Source organism: Pan paniscus, chromosome 3 (genome assembly GCF_029289425.2).
Source record: "Pan paniscus chromosome 3, NHGRI_mPanPan1-v2.0_pri, whole genome shotgun sequence".
Classification (NCBI taxonomy): domain Eukaryota; kingdom Metazoa; phylum Chordata; class Mammalia; order Primates; family Hominidae; genus Pan; species Pan paniscus.
Window position 1 is genome coordinate 131,027,425 of NC_073252.2, and position 25,617 is coordinate 131,053,041.

The window sequence follows — 25,617 nt, forward strand, 5'->3', positions numbered from 1 at the left end:
TTCTCTTCCAACTCAAATGAGTCAAGTCCTCCCCTTACTGAAGGCATTATTTGCATGAACATGAAACCATGATCTTAATTTAAAAATCTTTAAACTTAGAAGATAGAGCCAGTTGTGTTGAAGATGGGGTTGTGACAAGAAGATATTTGGATATTTGGGTTACTATTCTAACTATTAGCGTTCTACTTTCATATCTAAGATATCAAATAACATTTTAAATGATTTTCACTGTTAATATTGCTTGAACACCACACTGCCTTACTGGTTAAAACATAAACTACTTCATTGCATATAAAACATTCTCAATTACTTTTTGCCCAAAGAATCCCTATTAATTCTTCATTCCTTAATGGGTCATATGCTAATTTTCCAGAGCTGTCTTTGACTTATCTAGATTTGATGAAAATTATTGTGATTTGAAAATGAATCAAAGAATGACTTTTGGCTTCAGGGAGTTTATTATCTAGTGACATCTAAGACAAGCTGGGCACAGTAGCTCATGCCTATAATGTCAGAACTTTGGGAGGCCAAGGCAGGAGGATAATCTGAGGTCAGAAGTTCGAGACCAGCCTGGCCAACATGGTGAAACCCCATCTCTACTAACAATACAAAAATTAGCTGAGCGTAATGGCGCATGCCTGTAATCCCAGCTACTCAGGAGGCTGAGGCAGGAGAATCTCTTGAACCCGGGAGGTGGAGGTTGCAGTCAGCCAAGATCGTGCCACTGCACTCCAGTCTGGGTGACAAGAGCAAAACTCCATCTCAGGAAAAAAACGAAAACAAAAACAAAAAACCATATACGAAATGTTTAGAAATGAGAAAGACAATATATAAGAATTGTCTAAGGTGTACTTATGAGGTAAGAGATTTTGGAGTGAAAGCAGGTAGAGGATAATTTATTTGTGAAGATTAGATTTAAGTAGAGATTACAGAAGACAAATGAAGCTCAATCAAGTGTGAGTAGATTACCTCTATTATAATTTATAGGTAATAAATATGTATGCTCCTACCGTAAGTGTTGTGGTGGGTACTACTTCACTTTATTTTGTTGATGTGATAATACTTACATATTAAAGCAATATGTTGATGAAATAAAGAATTTAATATAACAACCACAGAGGAATTTTAAATTTGTGTAAGAATAGTTAACTTTTTGCTGAATATATCAGTTACTATCTTATCTATGTATTATCATCCAAATGAACTCTAGATATTTTACAGCAATAAAATGAAAAGCATTTTGAAGGTTCTTTTCCATGTTAATTTAAATTACTATTTTGATGATTACTATTTAGGATTCTTCTATTTGCAGGGTTTTGTTTGAAATAAATCTTCTCAAAATCAGGAACTATAAAGAATTCATTTTTTTACTCAGGAGCTTTGTGCCAAGTCCAGTGCTTAGTATGGTTTAAATAAATATAAATTGAAAGGATTTGTGAATAAAGCTGCTCAATTCAGGTTGATGTTTTGCATTAATCTGAGAAGTAATGTAATTTTTTTTATTATGCCATAAAAGCAGAGACAAATTAACTTTGGAGCAGAAGGCATACCTGGATAGCGTTCCAACTCTTTATAATTGTATCTTCCTAATGTGGCTTGTCTTTAATGAAATGATGTGACTTCTAGGAATAATTGACATATTCTGCAGAGAAAATTGTATAGACATACAGTAGTTTTCCAAAAAAATTCACTATTTTATGTTATACTTTAATGTTTTAAAAAATCAAAATGTTGGGCCGGGCGCGGTGGCTCACGCCTGTAATCCTAGCACTTTGAGAGGCTGAGGTGGGTGGATCACGAGGTCAGCAGATCGAGACCATACTGGCTAACATGGTGAAACCCCGTCTCTACTAAAAAATACAAAAAATTAGCCAGGCGCGGTGGCAGGCACCTGTAGTCCCAGCTACTGGGGAGGCTGAGGCAGGAGAGTGGCGTGAACCCAGGAGACAGAGCTTGCAGTGAGCCGAGATTGCACCACTGCACCTCCAGCCTGGGCAGCAGAACGAGACTCCATCTCAAAAAATAAAAAAATGAAAATATTTGTCATTTTTTCCCTATGGAATCTGCATAATCAATGTAGATGTATCTTCTTTTCTTTGGCAGTTTTCTATTTCTTAATAAAATATTTTTTTCTAAATATCTTTTTGACTTAGTCACAGAGAATAATTTGGCTTCAAGCAGGACATTCTTATTTATTTTATTTTTGTTTCTTTAAGCTAGGGGAGAAACTTGAACAGCCATAACAACTTTAGTTGTAGAAACAGAATGGTCAGTAAATTCCCATTGTGCTCATCTGATAAAAAATAATAGAAAAGGCAGATAGTGGCATAATCTCTGGAATACCATAGGAAAAACAATATTTCACACCAAAGGTGCTTTCTGTTATTCACTCATTAACATTTGTTTTAAACAAATCTGTGTTTGATGTTTGGTTTTGCCGCTGTCTTTGTAACTGTGGGTAACTTCCCTGAGCCTCAGAGCCCCTAGGTAAATTTGAGTTTGTAATGATTTTTCTCAAGCATTGTCATATGAACATTTTATAAAGTGACAATAACTGGTAGACTTTTTGCTGTTGCTCTGATATTAATGATGGCAAAAATAGTGATTTTTAAGTGAGCCAGTACTACAGGTCCTGAGATAAGACCATGAGATTCAATAAGTAAGACAGCTCTGGTGTTCAAAACCTTATATTCTGGCTGGGCATGGTGGCTCATGCCTGTAATCCCAGCACTTTGGGAAGCCAAGGTGGGAAGATCACTTGAAGTCAGGAGTTCGAGATCAGCCTGGCCAATCAACATGGTGAAACCCCGTCTCTAACAAAAATACAAAAATTAGCTAGGAGGGGTGGTGTGCGCCTGTAACCCCAGCTTCTTGGGAGGCTGAGGCATGAGAGTCACTTGAACCCCAAAAGCAGAGGTTGCAGTGAGCCAGGATCATGCCACTGTACCCCAGCCTGGACTACAAAGTGAAACTGTCTTAAAACAAACAAACAAACAAACCAAAAACTTATATTCTAATGTTCCCATTATGCACAAATTTTCTATAATTGTGAAGAACACTAAAATGCGAAGCAATGAGGACTGAATTGCCTTCGTCTGGTCTGACAAACTTATTTTCTCCTTTTATCAGAGGGAGTAGAATAGCATCCTTTCTGGCTTGAATTCAAAATTTAGAAAAATAGGCTTGGAGTACAACCAAAGATAAGTTGTATTCCTTCATTCAGTCATCAACTATATCTTATGTTCCATACTCTGTTTCAAAGCAGGCAATCAGTAATGAGTTTTTAATATTTTCTGAATTATAAGTGAGGCAGAATGCTGTTAGACTCTTCACACTGAATTTAACATCTCTAAAGTAAGTTACAATTGACAACAAGGATGAATTGTAGAACATAGCCAGTCATATTTCAAAATTCCCATGAATTTACTTTGTTTTTAAACTTTTTAGGAGTGTATTTTATCTATAATTGGTTAACTATAGCTAATGCTTCATGTAAGTTTGAGAACTTCTCAATAATCATGATTCTCACTAACCTTTGTTGAACCTTGACTGTATCCTAATCATGTTGTTAAACAATACACATTACATGTAATTCTTACCACAAACACTGTTGGTCAAAGTACAATTGGGGAAAAAAAAAAGTCCCCTGTAGGTATTTTAAGCAGGAAGGAATTTGTTAAAGATTGTTAAATGGCTCACGTAATCCTGAGTAGTGCTAAAACAGGAATGATTTTTGGTTGAGATTTTAGGAAAGCCATGCTGTAAGATTAAGTTCCAGGAGAACTACTGTCGTATCTATCATCAGCAGGTGACCGCTCTTCCACTGCCATACTCAAGAAACTACCCATAATCAGGACGATGCCATTATATTGTCGTAAGAAAAGTTTTATCAAGCAAGACACAAAAATTATTGAATGATTGAATTTTTCCGAATTATTGAGTTCTGTATTAATAAAATAATGCATCTTTTTGTTTTTACAATATACATGTAAGCATACGGCCACCAAAGAAGAACTTCTCCTCTCTATAGTAAAGGATAATACGCTCATTACTTATTATTTCGTAAAACTTCAGAATAGATGTTTCTTGAGCATATTTTCTGGTTTACGATCTGCTGTGAGCTCCAAGGCAGACAAACTATTCTTTGAGTTTGAAATCAAGTCTAAAATAGAGCAAAATATGAGTAGCCTAATAAAGTTCATAATATATAGACAGGCAGAAAATGCTGCTTTTATTTTCCCATGGAAGCAAGTTAGGCATTAGTAGTAACTGATCTTTACACTTAAAATGTTAAAAGAAATCTCTGATAAACTTAATGATTCCTCAGTATTGAACTTTGGGTGTTAAGAGGCAAATGTTTTTTTCTGAGAATGTATTTCTCTTTTTTTGTGTCTGTATATTGCAGTAACTTAAACCATCAATGTCATTTGACTCAGAAACACTTTAAACAGTGTAACTTTTATGTCTTCTGTCATTTGTTATAAAAATATCTTGGGCCATCTAATGAATGATGTGCTGGACAAGAAAGCCTGCTGAAATCTCCTGTGTACGTCTGCTCCTGATATTGTCATTCTGTATCCACCACAGTTTTCTACATTTTCAGACATTATAAGAGACTACTCATACCCAAACACATGAAACATTACAGGGTATATATTACCAGGACTACTGATGTGACATGACTTTATAAAGTGAAATCCATTATGCACAAGGATTTGAGAAATACAATTGCCATCTTTAGATTACTAACGCGGTGCTCTTTCAAATCACTATTCTTTATTAAGTGGGTCTTGTTAGAAATTTACTAAAGATTGTTGTGGGGAAAACAGAGTAGAGCGTATGAATTTTATAGTATGTCTAGTTTCTTATGAAAACTCTCACTAAATAGATCTCTCTCTCTCTCTTTTTTTTTTTTTTTTTTTTTTTTTTTTTTTCTTGAGACGGAGTTTAGCTCGTTACCCAGGCTGGAGTGCAACCTCTGCCTCCCAGGTTCAAGCGATTCTCCTGCCTCAGCCTCCCGAGTAGCTGGGACTACAGGTGCGCGCCAGCATGCCCGGCTAATTTTCGTATTTTTAGTAGAGATGGGGTTTCACTCTGTTGGCCAGGCTGCTCTAAAACTCCCAAACTCAGCCTCTTTAAGTGCTGGGATCCACCCGCCTCAGCGTCCCAAAGTGCTGGGATTACAGGCGTGAGCCACCGTGCCCGGCCAATAGATCTCTTTTATATATGTCTCTACTCTGCCTTCTAGCCTCTGTGTCTCCATTTCTCCATGGCTCAGTGCTTTCTGTGTGGGCTTTGCATTACAGGATCTTCATAATGAGAACGCAGTGTTAGTGTGTGATTTTCTGTGTTTCATTGTAATTAACTCTCTATAGTAGGTGTCAGGATAGCATGGTCTTGTCTTATTGCAATATTTTGCTTGTTAAAACTGTAAGAAAGCCTCAAAGGTTTTAGGTTGCCACTTTAAAATAATGGGTTCTATAATATGCAGCTTTAGAATTTCTTCCATTTATGTTATCAAAGTAAAACTGAAGTAAGTAGGTTTAGCTAAATATGCATTGTTTAAATATGCATATATTCATATATGTATGTGTATGCATTTATATATATGTCTCGACTACTACTTCACACCATACACAAAAATCAAATACCAATGAAGTGAACATTTTAGAAAAAAAATTATGTAGTATCTTTATCACTTTGGAGGAATTATGATGTCTTAAATGGAACTCATGATAAAGGAAAATGGTAATTTGGAATGCCTTAAAATAAGAGGTTCTATTCTTCAAAAGACACCATATATAGAATGAATAGGCAACCCACAGAGTGGGAAACAGTTTCACAGTATAGGTACCCAAAAAGAAAAAAAGAAATTGTATTCAAAATAAGGAAAGAACACTTACAAAGTAATAGTATAAGAAAAAGATAAATAAACCCAATGAGCAAAAGATTTGAACAGATATTCAATAAAAAAGATCCAAGTTGCCAAGATCAGCAAACATATGAAAAGTTCTAAACTACATTGGTTATCAGAAAAATGCAAGTTAAAACCACAGTGAGATATACTACAAATTCACTATAATGTCTACAATCAAAAACAGCCACTACAATTTCTTGGGCAGGGTATGAAGCAACAAAAACTCTTATTCAGTATGGAAAAATGGGCAGTATTGACCAAAGTTGAGCATCACATTTTAAGAAGGAATCATTTCAAGAAAGTGTTATATAAGTTCACCAAAACCCATTTTGAGAATATTTCTGGAATCTCTATTTGTGGGAAACACTCACAAAAAGCAATACATTAAAAGAAAACAAAAAAGATAGCTTCCATAAAACAGACAAACAAAACAAAAGTCTATTCAAATGACCAAAGTAGATGTATAGATACAGTGTAATTATCGGTATACAATGGATTATTATATAGCAATGAGAATAAATCATCTATAATTATACAGAATATGAGCACTCTCACAAATATAAGGTTGAGCTAATAAAATATAACACAAAGTAACACACATTATAAATTATCTTGATATAAAGTACAAAAAGAAGCTAAATAATATATGGTATTCGAATTCAGGATAATGGCTACCCTTTGTTGGGGACTATCTGAAGGTGAACGAGGAGGGATTCTGGGTGTTGGAGTAATCCTATTTCTTGACCTGGGTGCTGAATTATTTAGTTGTGTTTAGTTTGTAAATATTCAGCAAGCTTTATGATTATGATATGTGCAATTTTCTATATGCATTTTAAAGTTTAGCAAAAAGTTAAAGAAACGATAAAGAACACAATTGCTGAAAAGGCATACAAAAATAAAAAGGTCCTTCTTGGGAGAATGTCAGAGAATTTTGTTATAGCAATAAACTGCTCATGATGCATAAAGAGGAAGTAGCCATAAGAATTCAAAATAACTTATACAGAGCCAAATAATCACGTATACAAAAACTACTGTACCATGTAATGTGGAGGTCCAAATTCAGTGTTTGCTGTATAAATCTAAGTTGGAAACATCCCTCAATAAATAGAGAGATTTTTTCTCATATTGAGGGAATGATGGGAGCTACTGCTCCCAGCTCAATAATATTAACTAGTAGTTTTTTGTCATTTTATATTCTTAAAACGACTGGAAACTGTAACTTGAGAATGTGTAGGTTGTTTCTGATAGAGTTATATACATTGACGAGTTATATACTCTATTTTTCACTAGGTAGTCATATTCAGTAGTGCTCTCAATTTAAGTTGTGAGTTGTAGGTATAATATCTTCTGATTTCTGAAATTAAATTATATTTGGCTCTACTATCACATTGACCAGAGTGGAGAGATGTCCACTGTCAAGCACTAAAGTGGACCTTTCCTCTTTAACTGCTGTTATTTTGCAAAAAGCAGAGAGTTATGTACATAAATGTGTATCAGTCAAAAAATAATTTATATGTAACATATATTTTTCTATTGTTCTGAGTGCAGACGTCTTAAATATTAAATCCAGCATGCATTCTGACATTGTCTTGTAACTTGATATATTGTTAACACTTAAAATATTTTATCACCAAATATGGTACTGTCCTTTTAATTGCATTCTGAGAATTTTTTTTCTGATTTCCTAGGTCTTTAACTATAACTTCTCCATCTCTCTCTCTCACTTTCTTTCTCTTTCTCTTCATCCTTGCCCATTCAATATTGGGTTTCCCAAAGTTTGCTCCTGGACCTTCTTTTCATTTTATTCTCTATGCACTGTATGAAAGGAATCTGTCTACTCCCATATTCTCAACAAACACCTGTATGTTTGTATCTTCAGACCTGACAATTTCTTAGACTTTCAATCTAGGATTAACTACTGCCTAGCAATCATCATGACATATGGCAACTTACTGTTCTATAGGAATCTCATAATCAATATGAATCAAACTGATTTCATTGTTCTGCCTAAAGTGTTTCTCCTTTTGTAATACTTGCATGGCATTATCTTTTTTCTTATAATTCATCACTAAAGCATAGATTCAACCCATAAATCTCTTTAATATATCAGTCCTCTTCCATCACACTTCTTTAACCTGATTGAAGTTTCCTTCACTTTTTTGCATACCTCGCTGCAATAACTTTTTTTCCTACTTCTGATCCAAGCAGAAAGATGTAAGGAATAGTCACATCTATGTCTGTTTTTAGGGAGGCAAAAACTTTCATAAAAAAGTGCACAGCAGATTTTTGCTTAATTTGTATCCTCACAACTGAGAACTACTTGTGCTCTAACAGCAAAGGAGCTTAGAAAATTGTAGACTGCTGTTATATTTGGCTTAAAACAAATATGATCTCTGTCTCCTAAACTACATTTTAAGGAAAGATGAGGCATACTGACTATTATACAAGGAAGTATAGGCAAATAGCACTGGATGTCAAAGATCTGGAGACTGAGAAGGACTCATGTCAAGCAGTCCAGGCAGAGGGAAACTCAAGCACAAACAACTGAGGTGGGAAAGTCTTTGTGGCAACTGAGGAATAAGGGTAGGCTATTATGGCCTGATGGAAGTGAGAAAGATGGGTATACAGATGATAGATTCAGAGATATAGAAGCTAGATTACAGTGTCTACCCCCTGCATGAGATACTCCAATTCTCAAGTTGAAGAACCGCATTCTATGCATGTCTTTATTCTAAGCACCTTTTATAGTCTAGGGTAATAGTAAGTTTAATAGCTTTTAATGAATGAATTACTTGTAACACTTTATATAAATATATTAAAGTGCTCTGTGATTTCCTTTTTTATACATAGTTTAAATTACTCACAAGAATATATATTAATAGGTCGAAATTATCTCATGACTGATAGTCATCTTCTTCAGCATAGATTTCTCTAAGGTTAATCATATTATTTGAAACCATAAAAGCCTTTAACAGTCAATTGCTTCAATTCCATGGTCCACCCTTTTATTTTTTCAAAAGAAGCCATATGAAAAAATTACATTGAAATATTGATCTCAGTGATCAAAATAATTTAATAAATTTTCTATGTATTTTTAACTATGAAGTTCTGATCATATTTGATGTTGCACAGCTGTAAAAAATGTACAAGTAACTCTGTTCAATGGTATTTGATTTTAAAAATTACAGACACTGATTTTTAAAATTGGGCCCTGAAGTTTGGATAAACTGACTATTTAACCAAAATGTGAAATTACATATATAATACATTAATATTAATTTAGATTGTGTGTCATTTTTCTCATATTGAACTGAAAAGAAATGATTGTTACTATTATTTTCTTTGCAATTGCCTTTGAAGTTCTCTTTAAACACAAAGTACAAGTTCCAATGAGGAAACTATTAGCAATGATTTGTATTATGGTCATAACAGAAAGCTGTTTGTGAAAATAATTTATAATGTGCTACAGTTGGTTAAATTTAGTACCATACTATGTGTTATGACATTCAAAAAAGGTTTTGTAATTTATTTTTTACACAATTTATAAAACAACTGAATGGTTTCCAATTTTCTGTTTCACTTCATTGAGACCAAGATACATTTAAAACATATGCATATTTATACACACATACACACTCACAAAAATCTGCATACATTGTACCTGAATGTATATATGTTTTATATTACACAAGTTTGAATATGCAGACACTATATAAGTGCATATATGTATGCACACATATACACTTTATTTTTTTATGTAAGCCCAAATGAAAAAGATCTTTGGTAAATTTTGTGTAATTAATTATATTTGTAAAGCACAGATTTAGTTTCCAGATTCTATTATACCATATACTAAATTATTTCAAAAATCTAATTTTTATTTCCTGTGTTTTCCATCTGGTCTTCTTACATTGTCATTCTAAGATCTGTTTCTAAAATAATGTTGGGAAATGGAGTGTTGATTTCTTCTTTACTAAAATATATTTTCATTATTTTTGAAGTAATGAAAACATATCTATTTTTGTTTAGTTAGCTGACAACACCTTTTTCCATTATTTTATTTTTAGATGGCTAAGTTTAAACTTGACTGTGTGCCTTTTAAAATTCAAAGTGAAATAATCAGACTACTCTACTTTCATTTGCTATCAACTGAAGGATTAGCAATTTCAACTAGAGTACAACATAATCGATAATGGCTGAATTTATACTCAAGATCACCATACTTGAAGCTATCCTTTTCCTTCTTGGAAGCATAATAAAGTCCATCATAAATTTGGACAGGAAGAAGTCCTTCAATTTTTTTAAGTATCTGTCAGTCTCTTAAAGTCCACTTTTATGGAAGGAAGTAAAATAATAAATCACAAACCATTAGTTATGAAAGGTCAGTCATATATTTCTAAATATACTATTCTATCATTTAAAGTCTAGTTTTATGTATAGCTAAGCAGACAATGTTTTGCTATTTTCAAACTATTAAGATCAATAAAAATACATCCTAAACCAGAATTATAAGGCTAACTTAGATTTACATTATTTTACTGGATTGCAACAAAAATAGAGGTTTATATTTATTTTATTACTAAATTATAGCTTCAACCTTCATATGATCCCAGAGTATCTAATAAACATTAAATAATGACTCTAATGCTTACGATATCTTCCAGGTTCAGAAGCCACTGGAGATGAAAAGCAAGGTTTTACTGTGCTTGCCGTACTCATTCTAGAAATATAAAGCTGCATCTACAGTTGAAACTTAGAGGGAATATGAAAGTGACATAGTATTACTCACTTACTAACTTGAAGCAAAAGCTATTTAATCTCCATAAAATGCTACATTCATGTAGTCTACAAACACAATCATGTATATTTATTTTTTTCTGAAAATAAAACTTCCCAAAATACTTCAATATGACATTATTTTCTTGAATTAAACATTAGTGTTTCCTTAGGTACCATAATGTGTGGCTATATAACTCCTCCCTAATGCTTCCCACCCCAAACAAATTCACACATACATTTCTCTTTATTTATCACAAACTAGTTCTACTCTTCTAAACTAGAATAGTGCATTTCCCAGTGAAATATTCAGGTCTCAACTTCTTGACTTCCAAAGGTTTGTTCCAGATGACAATCTCCATTTAAGAGTTCTCCATATAAGTGAGAACTACTCAAGGAACTACGTTAAATTATCCTTTCCATAGACTGGAGATCTGTACTTTCTTTAATCTCCTGTTGCTGTGCCAAATCTTGTAGCATTTTAATTATCTTTTAAACCTTCTCCAAAGAGCATTTTCTTGAATTACACTGTTCAAAACTCCACATAATCTCCCAGCAAAATTATAGACATTGGTCTAAATGATAGTAGGACATTATTCTTTTCCATCTTGCATCACTACATCAAAATTGATTTAAAATATTATACTTTAAAACTCACAGTGGTGTCATCTGGCACTATTTAATTTCTCCTCAAAGTGCTGTCTTCTTTTGGTTTTCAAGACATTGCATCTCCTTTCTTCCGTATTTGTATCTCTGTCTACTCAGTTTTTTACATATGCTCTTTTTCCTTTATCTAAACATGTTTTTATTAGGTCCTACCTCTCCAATCGTCTCTTTACTTTTGCTGGGTGATCATATTCATGGTCATTTCTTAAATTGTCACTTATGTAACAATGCTTTAAAGATTAAATTTCAACCTCCTTCCAGATATGCCCATCTGATACTTCCATTTGGGTATTCTAATCTTCCATTTTACCCTCAGCACCTCCAGATGAATGACATTATCTGTTCCCAAAGTTCAAAGACTGAAACTTGGAAGCCACTCTTCATCCCAGCTGTCACTGCCTCAGTTCAGGGAGTTCCCTTGAATTTTTCAAATAACGTTCCTATTCTGTACTCTGTCCCTATTTTCCTGCTTTCTTCTCTTTCCCTTCCACCAACATTTTCAGGTTCTCTTTAAAAATACTACCGGTCGGGCGCGGTAGTTCACGCCTGTAATCCCAACACTTTGGGAGGCCGAGGAGGGCAGATCACAAGGTCAGGAGACAGAGACCATCCTGCCTAACATGGTGAAACACCGTCTCTACTAAAAATACAAAAAATTAGCCGGGCGAGGTGGCCGGCGCCTGTAGTCCCAGCTACTTAGGGGGCTGAGGCCGGAGAATGGCGTGAACCCGGGAGGCGGAGCCTGCAGTGAGCCGACATCACGCCAGGGCACTCCAGCCTGGGCGACAGAGCGAGACTCCGTCTCAAAAATAAATAAATAAATAAATAAATAAATAAATAAATAGTACCACAATGTTTTTATAATACGCCAATTAGATGACATGCTATTGCCCTTGCTTGGACTGGCCTTTCTCACCCTGTGTTCCAAGTTTCATGTAAATATTACAAAATATTTCCTAACTTCCCCAGGAAGTTGATAGAACATTCCACTTCATATTTCCATTAGACCTTTCATAATTGCCATTCTCTTGAATCCAAAGTACTGGTTACCATCCTGGCCTATAAGGCACAGACAGTCTCCAGCTCTGGCCTATAAAGCAGAGACAGACAATGTCCTTATGTGTGAGTATCTTTAATACTTAGGAAATTGCTGCAGCAGAGTAAAGACTCAACAAGTGTTTATCAAAAATGAATGAATAAATGAATGAACGAACACATACATGAATACATATGTTCATCTTAGGCAGAGCCTGTCATGGTAAACACTTATAATAGGCAGATATAGTAGCAGAAACTTCAATTTTCTTAGTTATTCCAGTGATTTTTCATATGGTAGGTAAGTATTAATGCTATTTCAATTGATAAGAAGCATTTCAATTTAAGAATCTATTTAACAAGATTTCAGTAAGTGGAAGGCTCAGATTTCCTGTTTATGTCATTACTTATATGGAGCAAGATTGGAAGGTAATTAATAATGAACTAATTAAATAGAAGACTACATGAGGAGTAAAAACAGTCAGGGAAGTAGATGCTTCATTAATTTATTTACTCAACAAATATTCATTTAGTGTGTAGTTGGTTGGGCTCTGTTAGATTGCAGATTCACAGCAGAGATAATATGGCCTTCTATGTTTCCCGGTAACTACAGACTTTTCTATAAAAATGCTTACTCAAAATTTTTACCTGGTTGTCCTATGACACTCAAACATATTATGTCCAAAACCAAAGTCTTAAATTTTTTCCCCAAACATCTATTGCTGTGTGGTTTCTTTTTGTCATTCAAATCTCAGTTCAAAATTCACCTCATGGAGACATTCCTGTACCTCACTAAAATTCTTATGGACTCTTCGCAAGTCTCTTACTAGCTTATTTATTTCTTTTACTCTTTTCTAAAAACCCTAATAAGAATCTGGAAGTATCTTGTCTATTTTGTTTACCTGCATGGTCTCTGTATACAGCCAAACGTACATAAACTCTATGAGAGCAGACATTCTGAGTGTCTTATTCATGCTCTGTCTTCAGTGTACAGAAGAAAGCGCTCTTGTGAAATTTAAAATTTTGGAAATTTTAAAGTGGAAATTTTGAAGTGGAAACATTCCACTTCATATTTGCATTAGACTTTTCATAATTGCCATTCTTTCAGTCTCAGAAGAAGAAGTGTACAGAAGAAAATGCTCTGGTGAAATTTAAAATTGTGGAAAATATTTCACTTTCCGTCTCATGAAGAAACTTGATGTACATACTTTAAAATACACAATATTGTTTTGGTACTCTTGATGCTCTGATCTGGAAGGACTCTTTGTTGGAAAGTGCCGAGCTCAGGCTGACAACAATTTAGCCTCTTAGTAAAATCAGTTCAATTGCTCATGCAGAATTGTATTTGATTTACTATATTATATATATTTATATATTTATGTGCATATAGCAGTGGTTCACAAACTTTTTGGTCAAAAGCTCTTGAACACTCTAAAAATTTATCGAGGACACCAGTGACCTTTTGTTTATATGGGTTTTATGTACTGATATTTTCTGTATTAAAAGTAACAAACAAAATTGTAAATATATCTGTAGAAACTTATGAAAAGTTTAAAAAATTAAAACCATGGCATATTGATATAAATAATACACCTTTATAACTAACAACCATATTTTTCAAAACAAGAAATAGAAGCCAGGAGCAGTGATTCACACCTGCAATCCCAGCACCCTGGGAGGCTAAGGTGAGCGAACTGCTTGAACCCAGGAGTTCAAAAGCAATGTAGTAAGACCCCATCTCTACAAAAAATTAAAAAAGCATCAACAGCCAATCGAAGTGGCACATATCTGTAGTCTCAGCCACTCAGGAGGCTGAGATGGGAGATTGCTTAAGCCCAGGAGGATGAGGCTGTAGTGAGCTGTGATTGTGCCACTGAACTACAGCCTGGGTGACCGAGTGAGATCTTGTGTAAATAAATTAATAAATTAATTAATTAAAAAAGAGAAGAGTGGCCTTGTTTTATATCTTTGCAAATTTTTAATACCTAGCTATTATAAGAGAGCTGGATTCTTATAAATGCATCCATTTTTAATCTCTTGCTATGTAATTTTAGGATTAAAGAATATAAAGTAGATAGTTGACATATAGTTGAAAAAGGGAAGGGTATTTTAATACTTTTCTTAGATACTTGTAGATATTTTTCCTGATACTATACTAAAACTTAAATGGTTGTTTCCGAAAGTTACTGGTAATGCAAACTCTGAAGCCATGTCAATCAACTTTTTGAACTTTGTATTTTTATGAAAATAGTTTTGATATTGTGGACCCTGTGAAGGTGTCTAAAAATCCTGAGAGATTCTGGAATATGCTTTAAGAACCACTGATGTATACAATCATATAATTTTAGACCAGGCATTACTGTGTACAAGGCATGGTTTTAGGTGTTTGGAACACAACAAGGAAGGCTAGCCAACCAGTTGAGAGAGTACAACATAAATTTAGGAAAGTGTTGGCTGAGTAGATAACTACTACTTGTGGTCCTGGTGTGATTATTGCTCATTGAACCATACCTGGAGTATAGGCGTATAGTCCAAAGTGTCCCATTGCCCAGAATTTTCTGAACTGTAAGTAGGTAGTATTTACCTTCTCTTTTTGGATTTTACCTAACAAGGATATTAAGTCTGAAACTGCTGGAATTTCTTCTTTCCAAGCAAGTAAACACAGGCTATCTGCAGAGAAAGAAATAAGAATGAGATAAAAATGGAAGGTAAGCAAAACTGAGCCAATGAAAGAGAAAGAAATCTGATGTTATTATTTATTTGAATTTTAGAATTCAGGTGAAATAAATCATCATTTTATCATTAATTAATTTGTGATGGTGTTCTATTCTTTGCCACCAACTGTATTCTTATTAATACAGAAGGTAATTAATAACTTTTCTTCAAATAAATATTTGACAAATTAAATAAATCAATTTACAAAGATTATATCTTTGGGAAATTCTTACTTTTTCCCCTGCGTAGAAGTTGAGTACCCAAGAAACATATGGAGGAGATAATGGAAGATGATTCCACGTTCAGCTCAATTTTTGCAGGGCTTATAGAAAAGACTATTTAATGTCTTTCATAATAGGTCACTATCTGTGTCTTTTCTTTTGAAAAGTGATATAAATCCTTTTTACTTAATTCAGTATTTGATTTATAACTTTCTCCAAATGTATTTCATATGGCTTTTTTCTGCCAGAATAATTAATACTAGGAGTAAGAAACAAATGCAGACTTGAGAGTTAATAGGTAACTTTCCAGTTGTTAAAATTATTCCCTACTTTGTCTCCCATTACGATATGGCCACAAAGTTAACAATCAGTTCCTTTCTTTTCAAAAATTTATTATACTGATGATGGGCATTTACCTTAAGCTTGGGAATTTTAACTAGTAGTGGCTAGCATAAGAGTAAAGTTTTCTGTGCCCTATAGGTGAATTATGAAAGCGATTAGAAGCTCTTCAAAAATAAGCTTCTACATGATGAGACATTAATGGGGGTCACATAACACATTACTGCCACAGTGTTTTGAGAGATTGCATGTGGTGGTAACTTTTAAGAATAAATGTGCTCTCTGTATTATCTGTATTTTTACTAGGCAGTGAATCTAGTTTCAGAACCAATGGAATACTTTACGAAGCTAATTTATATGTGTATACCAGATTTCATAATGAAGCATAGTTTTAATATAATTTCATTTTGAAAAATCTTTTATTTATTTACAAAATACTTTAGTGGGAAAATGTGTTAACAGAGACTGTTTCACAGATACTGTGAGGGAGAATGCACTTCTTTTTAAATATAATCTATTGTATGGTCAACATTTTGACATATCATACTACAGGGGGAAAAACATCTATTAATACTGTAGTTATTATCACTTTCTATCCAATTTACTGTGATTGGCACCAATTGTTCATAATTGCTGTATACCAACAAAATACTTCATTGCTTTATTTTACCTAACGTAAAGTTAGATAGAAATGTTAACGTTCTTTCATTTGTAAGTTGGCTGCTTCCTATTTTAATTTCTTTTATAAATGCTTAAATATATAATCTATTTGAAAGCAATATCTTTCACTTTACATTATGATTGCCACTTAAATGATTATTTTAATAATTAAATCTAGCAGTGTGCAAAAAAACAGTTGACCTTTCACTCATAACATTGACCAGTACTTATGGTCAAGGTCTTATTAGTTACTGTTATTGTCTGCTGAAAATATTTTACAAAGGTATACTTACAGACATCTTCTCTATTTTCTTTCAACTGTTAGTTTCAGGTGAACCCAAGTGAATTTTTACATGTGATTCTTTATATCCAGTCCTCAGTTTGTTTAGTTATCTGCTCATGGAAAGGACCGTCACTTAAAATCATCGGAGAGTGTACTTCATAGGTCTGGAGCATTCCATTTACATAGCTTGCAATTGAAATGATGCCCCTTGTAAAATAGGCAATTTACACAAAATGTCTAACCTTGGTGGAACGTGGTAGGTTAGGCTTTGATCCATATTACTTTCCTTACACTTCTTGTTAAGGCCAAATTTCTTAATATTGGAATATATCCCCAAGTATCACAGCCCCGAATGCTCCAAATTTGACAGGTTTTGAATTCTCCTTAACAGAGATGCTGACAATTGATAATTAATTAGTCAATTTGGAATTGCAATCCCTTGTGCTCTCCTTATGACAATAATATACTGTATGACAGAAACCCAGCTTGAGTAGACACTGACAGAATTTTCCACCAGCACCATAAGAGGATTACTTCATATCTTTGCAAACACTTGGTGTTGTCAGAATTTTTGGTTAATCTAGTGTGTGTCATTATATCTAAAGTGGGTTTAGGTATTTTTTTTTTTGGTGGCAGGGATAAGATGGCTGACTAGACATGGCCAGGAAACGTCACTTTCATGGAGACAGACCAAGGTTTTGAGTAAACAAATGTAATTTGAACAGATCTTCAGAGAGAAAACACCAATAGTGGATGGAGATGTGAAGCAGACACTGAGGTTGAGGAAGGAGGAGGCTGGGAACCCTACGTGGGGTATTCCAAATGGCTCCTGGGAAATGGGTGAGTAAAGGGAGTGTGGGACTGCCCACCTTCTCTGAAAACCTCTGGAATCCTGGCTGAAGGTGATCCCATGTCTTCCATGGACATTTGAGCTGACAGAGGAATCTGCCCACAGAGTAGATTGAGACAGGGTTTCAGCTGGTGTGGAACCAGGGGTCTTTGTGCATGGTGTAGCTCTGGTGGAGTGTGGCCATAGGCTTCCATTACCCAGGGCTCCTCATCTCCGTCCAATAATCTCTGGTCCCAGCTGACCGCTGGGCAAAGCGAATGTGGCACCGACCATGGGACTAGGGCACATCTGTTTTGCAGGCCCTCCCGTGGCACCTGTATGACCTCCTTGCAAGACCATGTGCACAGTGCAGCCTCTGCTGCCTAGCCAGGGTGCTTTGATCCACCTGATTATGTTCCTTGCAGCCTGGGAGCACTTCAGATACCCAGTCACACCCAGAACCTGACTCAGAGGGTCCAAAGGACAAAGCCGCCAGCTGATCTTGGGCCCCCAGGGCTGCAACATGTAACTTAGGAGGGCCAATCTGAGATCTATGGCCAGCACTTGAGCGGGAGAGAAGCCCACACTCTCACAGCAATCATATGGGTGAGATGTGTGGGTTTGTGGGCTGGAGTGGGAGTGGGATGTGCCTTCCTCTGCAGGGCAGTCCTGGAAAGGGTGTGTGCCTATCTCCCTGTTATGGCCTCTGCCTAGGGAACCCCACAGCCTGGAACCACTAACAAAAGAAATGTGGGTGCAGGGCCAGTGATAAGATGGGGTTGCCTCAAAGCCCAGGAGTGGGCCAGGTAAGAGGGGTCACTTCTCTGTCCCTTGAACTGCAGAACACAACTGCACCATTTACTGAATTGCAGCCTAAACTATAATACAAAAAGTATTTTTCTAACATACTTCCCTGTGAAATCAAGGGCAAGAATTCAGCCATAAAGACCCTGTCCAGAGCCCTGGCCCTGTGAAAGTATCTAGAAATGAAGGCAATTGACCATACACAAGTTACACCACAGTTAAAAGAACATCGACTCTCCCAGAGGAGAAAGAATCAGTGCAACTACTCTGGAAATTTAAAAAGCCAGAGTGTCTCCTACTTTCAAACAAGTTCACTAGGTCTCCAGCAATGGTTCTCAATCAGTCTGAAATGTCTAAAGTGACAGACATAGAATTCAGAATCTGTATGGCAAAGAAGCCCATGAAGATCTAGGAGGAAGTTGTGACCCAATATAAGGAAGCTGGTAAAATGATACAAGAACAAAAAGATGAAATAACCATTTAAATAAAGAATCAAACTGAATTTCTAGAACTAAAAAATTCACTACAAGAATTTCATAATACAATTGGAAGTACTAACGTTGGAACTGATCAAGCTGAGGAAAGAATCTCAGAGCTAAAAGACTGGTTCTACAAATCAGCTCAGTCAGACAAAAGAAAAAATAATCAATAAAAATGAACAAAACCTCTGAGAAACATAGGATTATGTAAAGAGACAAAATCCATGACTCATTGGCATTCCCGAGAGAGAAGGAGAGAGAATAAACAACTTGGAAAATATATTTAAGGATATCGTTCACAAAAATTACCTTAATATCGCTAGAGAGGTTGACATTCAAATTTAAGAAATATAGAGATATAGAGAATCCTGGCAAGACACTATACAAGACAACAATCCCCAAGGCACATAGTCATCAGATTCATCAAGGTTAATGAAAAAGAAAAAAATTAAAGGCAGCTAAAAAGATGAGTCAAGTTGCTTACAGAGGGACCCCCATTAGGCTAGCAGAAGATCTCTCAGAAGAAACCCTACAAGCCAGAAGAGATGGAGGACCTATTTTCAGCACCTTTAAAGAAAACAAATGCCAACCAAGAATTTTATATCCCACCAAACTCAGCTTCATAAGTGAAGGAAAGATAAAATCCTTCTCAGATACGCAAAGACTGAGGAAATTTGTTTCAAGTAGTCCAGCCGTACAAGAGGTTCTTAAGTGAGTTCTAAACATGGAATCAAAAGATTGACACCTACTATCCTCAAAAACACACTTAAGCATATAGCCCACAGGCACTATAAAGGAGCTACATAATCAAGTTTCCATAACAACTAGTTAACAACATGATGACAGGGTCAAAACCTCACATATCAAAACTAACCCTAAATGTAAATGGGCTAAACACTCCATTTAAAAGATAGAGCGTTTTAGCAATAAATCCATATATTTATAATAAATTAAATTAATAAGTGTGTTCCTATTAAATATATAATCACAAACGTTAGTCATATATAATCAATATTATTACTCTATCTAAATTAACTTTATAATGCATGTTTTAATAAAAGTTGAACTAAAATACATTTTATACTGAAGATTCTTTTAAATAATACCTTAGAGTTTTCATGTGATTATATATTGATTTGAAAGGGGCTTCCAGTTCAAAAAGAGGTTGAAAAGTATTCCTCCATAGTACAGATGAACAGGAACTAGAAACTAGGTTTCAAGATTTATATGACCTTGTCACTTTCACAATTAAATGTCCAAAAAGAATATTTAGAAATCACTGAAGAATGAAAACAAAATAGATGTATCCATCTGTTGTGAGAAAAGAAAGAAAGTCAGTGTGGATAAAGCATAATGAAGAGAAGGGGAAAAGTAGGAGACAGGGTAAGAAAGGAATTTGATTATGGAGTAAGCTTTAAACCATAAAGAATTTTGGGATTTATTCCATATACAACAGTAAGGCTCTGTGTTTTGCAAACAGATGGATATATGTATCTGTGATAATGAGTAAAAAGAGAAAACAAATAATAAGACTAGGCCTGTTGAAAAGTAATAATCACATTTAACTGAAAGTAAAAATAATTCAAAAAATGAGTTGTTACCAGTACTAAAAAAAAGCAAAGAATGATTAGAAATTCTAAATGGTATTCTCTGTGAGACAGAAATAAAATATCCCCAAAGACAGAATAATATGAAAATAAAGGAAAAACAAAAGAATATATAAATACCTCTAATTTAAATTTTTTAAAAATAGAAAATAGACCAAAAAATTCAAGAGAAAAACAAGTTTCAAAATAATGGAGGATACATTTATATAATAGACATAAATAAGACTTCGACCTAACCATTAATAGGCATTGTTAACAAAAAGTTAAAACAATTATAACTACAATTACAATAAAAATGTTATGGAAGAAAAAGTACTAGAATTGAGAAAAGTTATGAATCGACATGTGAAATTTTTGTTATTGCTTAATATTGGAGTGTCAAAGGAAATCTTCTAATAGGGATTGTCACTGGTGCTAAAACATGATATAATTCATTCACCACACAAAAGTCTAGTGAAGAATTCCAGGGACAATTTCTCCAAGTCTAAAGAGAAAAATCCTAGTGTTGGCAGAAAAGAAAGATGATCAGCGTGGATGAAGTGTAATGAAGAGAAGGGGAAAAGCAGGAGATGGGGTAAGAAAGGAATTAGATTATGGAGTAAACTTTGAGCCATAATAAGAATTGTATGGTTTATTCTATATACAATGGTAAGGCTTTATGTTTTATGTAACAAAATGGTATCACTAAAGTAGCTGTAAGGGAAAAGCCTTATAGAGGTGTTGTAGTAGAAATGTGAATTTCTTTTCTCAAAACATTATTACATCTTCTATTTTCTAGGGTTGGAAAGCTAAGTCTATTTTTCCAGCCTCCTTTTCGATTAAGATTCTGGATGCAAAGAAAGTTCTGTCATTTAGACACTTTAAATGGAAGGAAGTCAAAGGAACACTACCTCTTGTAGCTCCTGGATTTTAACCAATATTTGACAGTTTGGGATCTTTTGAAAAAGATTCTAAACCTGAGGTCTCCTGAGTTTCAAGAAACAATATCACCATAGGTAACCTCTTGAATGGATACCATAGCCTCAAGTCAGAACTGTGCCTATTCTCCAGCTCGCTGGTGTCAGAGGCTTCTGTGGGCAGTGATAATTCCAGACCCTGAAAGTCATAGGTATAGTCATGACTGCAGTGATAGCAGTTACATTTCTGAGGACTGCTTATTATTCTGGGAGTGTGCCTCAGAGGCACAAGCTAATACTTGCTCCTTCAGTCTTTTAAATAATTTGCAATCAAATATAAGCCTTGCATTAAAATGTTTCCTACTTAGAATGACTACAGTGGCTCTTATTTTTTTTTAACCAGAATTGTTTCTTAATTGATTATAAGAGTGGAATCAGGAGCATAAGTTTTAGGAGTCTATTACAGAAATCTAGGCTTGTGAGGAGAGCTCAGAGTCCAAATATTGGAAGTGAAAATGTTGAGATATAATCTTACATGAAATGTATTTGGAAGGCAGAAGTTTACCATTACAGCCAAAGTGTAAGGTGCTCAGTTTAAGGAATTCCAGTTGCTCATTTTTATTACAATATCTCTTACGCTACAGATAAAGAAACCAACGTGAGTATTTGACCAACTGTTAAGTATGTGCATTCCAATCTGTATCAAGGAAATAAGAAATGACCAATGCATGTGTTCAAGCATCAAGAAGAGTGAAGAGTTTAAATTTACCTTATGTTCATGCTAAGCAACTAGTCTGGCAGAGTTTCATTGTTATTGACAGAAGTTATTGTGTTCTTGTGTCAGAGACAAAAGACAGTTCATTACCAGAAGCAATAGCAGTAGCAAGAGTATCATCATTTTATATTAATTCCTGAAGCCCTCATTCCCACAGGCAACATAAAAAAAGCTAGAAAATACCTGTGTTGCATTAGAGGAAAGGAAGTCTTACCTTAGAGAATCTGAGTCTCTTATAATAGGCAGTAAGCATGACTTTGCTTTCTTCCATAGGGCACATTTTCTGTTATATTGGGCAGCAAGCACACTTGCCATTTGCTTTAGAGGGAGACATTATCCTTATCTTTCGAGGCTATGAGGAAACCTGCTCTTGACTGTAGACAGAAACATCAACTCAATCTTCCAAACTTCTGCACTATACAACGTCTTTAAAAAGAACAATGGGCAGACAATGACAGCATCTCACTCACAAAATGTGACAGAACTATAGTATTATTTATGTCCTACTGGAAGAACTTTTATTAACATTTCTTGAAGTTCTCATCTTTGCTGATATCTTTTTTCATCTTTTATATGTTTGATATCTTTTCTGCCCTTTTGTTTTTGAAATAGGCAATTCCATTTTGTTCTAGGATGCCTTGCTTCTTCCAAAAAAGTCTGATGTTATTTTTACATTTTCTCTGAACATAATGTGCTCTTCGCTCTGACTGATTTAAGATTTGCTTTTTGCAGCTGTTTTTAACCAATTTGATTTTGATGTGCCTATTTTTGTGTTTTTTATATTTGAAATGTGTTGAGTTTCTTGGATCTGTGGCTGCATAGTCTTAATCAAATTTTGAAAACCTTTGGCCATAGCTTCTTCAATCATTTTTCCTTCCATCCTCTTTCTCATATAATTGTATGCATCTTAGGTCACTTGAATAGATTCTACATCTCACTAATATAAATTCATTTGTTTTTGTTGTTTTTTAAATCTGTTTTTCATTTTTGGTAGTTTCTATTGCTATGTCTTCAGGTAGCTAATGAGAACAGAAGCTTTCTCAGCCCTGTGTGATACACAGATATTGTTTCCATTGATTTTGGGGGAGTGGTTCCTTACCCCATATTGGGTATTGTCCTCATGGGTACATGCTGGAGTTCTCAGCTATAGACTTCAAAGAGCTACCTTCTTCAGATCCACACATTCCTCATTATAGCTCTGTCTTCTCTGATATCCTTCCTTCCCTGTGGACTCTAGCCACTCAGTCTATTGGACTCCCCACTTCATCTCAACTCAGGAAGACTGCCAGTCTTCTCCTGGATTTCTGTTTTGCAAAGGTCTGGAAAATATAATCTCATGGACAATTGTAGAACTTCCCTTGTGTGTTTCCCTTCTTTCAGGAATTACTGTCCTTCATTGTCTAATGTCCAATGTCTTAAGCAGTGATGCTTCATATATTCAAGTTTTTAGCTGTTTTATGTGGGAAAGTAAATCTATTCCTTTTTAATCCATCCTGGCTAAGAGGCCAAGTTTCTTGTTGTTTTTGGTTGGGTTCCCAAGAAGAAGAACATGAGACAGGGATTTTGGTAAAAATTACTTTTTGATGGAATACATTTCCAGAAATAATTTCAAATTTAATAAAATTTAGCAGCAGAAATAAGGATAAAAGGGTAAACAAAGTTGCAGTCACAGGCAAAGTTTAAGACTGGCCTGTTTCAAGGGGGTATGGCTCTTAAGCATACATCACATAATAATGTGTCCAGAATTGGTGGGTTCTTGGTCTCACTGACTTCAAGAATGAAACCGCGGACCCTCGGGGTGAGTGTTACAGCTCTTAAGGTGGCGCGTCTGGAGTCTGTCCCTTCTGATGTTCAGATGTGTTCGGAGTTTCTTCCTTCTGGTGGGTTCGTGGTCTCGCTGGCTCAGGAGTGAAGCTGCAGACCTTTGCGGTGAGTGTTACAGCTCTTAAGGCAGCGCGTCTGGAGTTGTTCGCTCCTCCCGGTGGCCTCGTGGTCTCGCTGGGCTCAGGAGCGAAGCTGCAGACCTTCGCGGTGAGTGTTACAGCTCTTAAGGCAGCGCGTCTGGAGTTGTTCATTCCTCCCGGTGGGCTTGTGGTCTCAAGAGTGAAGCTGCAGATCTTCGCGGTGAGTGTTACAGCTCATAAAAGTAGCGTGGACCCAAAGAGTGAGCAGTAACAAGATTTATTGCAAAGAGCAAAAGAACAAAGCTTCCACAGTCTGGAAGGGGACCAGAGCCGGTTGCCAATGCTGGCTCCGGCAGCCTGCTTTTATTGTCTTATCTGGCCTCACCCACATCCTGCTGATTGGTAGAGCCCAGTGGCCTGTTTTGTCAGGGCGCTGATTGGTGTGTTTCCAATCCCTGAGCTAGATACAAAGGTTCTCCACCTCCCTATCAGATTAGTTAGATACAGAGTTTCCACACACAGGTTCTCCAAGGCCCCACCAGAGCAGCTAGATACAGAGTGTCGATTGGTGCATTCACAAACCTTGAGCTAAACACAGGGTGCTGATTGGTTTGTTTACAAACCTTGAGCTAGATACAGAGTGCCCATTGGTGTATTTACAACCCCTGAGCTAGACATAAAGCTTCTCCAAGGCCCCACCAGAGCAGCTAGATACAGAGTGTCCATTGGTGCACTCACAAACCTTGAGCTAAACACAGGGTGCTGATTGGTGTATTTACAATCCCTGAGCTAGACATAAAGACTCTCCACGTCCCCACCAGACTCAGGAGCCCAGCTGGCTTCACCTAGTGGATCCCGCACCGGGGCTGCAGGTGGAGCTGCCTGCCAGTCCTGTGCCTTGCGCTCGCATTCCTCAGCCCTTGGGTGGTCGATGGGACTGGGCGCCGTGGAGCAGGGGGTGGTGCTCGTCGGGGAGGCTAGGGGCGCACAGGAACCCATGGAGTGGGTGGGAAGGTTCAGGCATGGCAGGCTGCAGGTCCCGAGCCCTGCCCCGCGGGAAGGCAGCTAAGGCCCGGTGAGAAATCGAGCACAGCGCCGGTGGGCTGGCACTGCTGGGAGACCCAGTACACCCTCCGCAGCCGCTGGCCCGGGTGCTAAGTCCCTCATAGCCCGGGGCCGGCAGAGCTGGCCGGCTGCTCCGAGTGCAGGGCCCGCCAAGCCCACACCCACCTGGAACTCCAGCTGGCCCGCAAGCGCCGCTCGCAGCCCCGGTTCCCGCTCGCGCCTCTCCCTCCACACCTCCCTGCAAGCTGAGGGAGTGGGCTCCCGCGTTGGCCAGCCCAGAAACGGGCTCCCACAATGCAGTGGTGGGCTGAAGGTATCCTCAAATGCCGCCAAAGTGGGAGCCCAGGCAGAGGAGGTGCCAAGAGCAAGCGAGGGCTCTGAGGACTGCCAGCACGCTGTCACCTCTCAATAATGTTTTCTCCTACTGAGGTAAGTGAACCAGACTCTTTGGCCTCCTTTTAAGCAGTCACTAGGCATGGGGCACCTGAAGGGTAGGGACAAACATTCTTCCAGGTACTGATTTTACTGTGAAACAAAAAAATTCTTCCAAAATAATGGGGGAGGATAAGAGGTACTGTTGAGTTGTTAATAGCCCAAACTCACAGCAATAGAGAAAAGAATACAGCAGTGAAATAGAGTATCTGGA

At 36.3% G+C, this 25,617-nt stretch overlaps 1 long non-coding RNA gene across 1 annotated transcript in view; it reads right to left on the reverse strand.

The window, feature by feature from the left end:
• The window catches only part of LOC117980064 (uncharacterized), a 30,795-nt gene extending 7,033 nt beyond the window's left edge, over positions 1–23,762 (reverse strand). The window contains exons 1-2 of the long non-coding RNA XR_004671196.3: positions 22,217–23,762; positions 14,979–15,064 (exon numbers count right to left, since the gene is read on the reverse strand). This is a non-coding gene — a long non-coding RNA (uncharacterized LOC117980064). The remainder of the gene's footprint in view (positions 1–14,978; positions 15,065–22,216) is intronic.
• Positions 23,763–25,617: the final 1,855 nt, after the last annotated feature.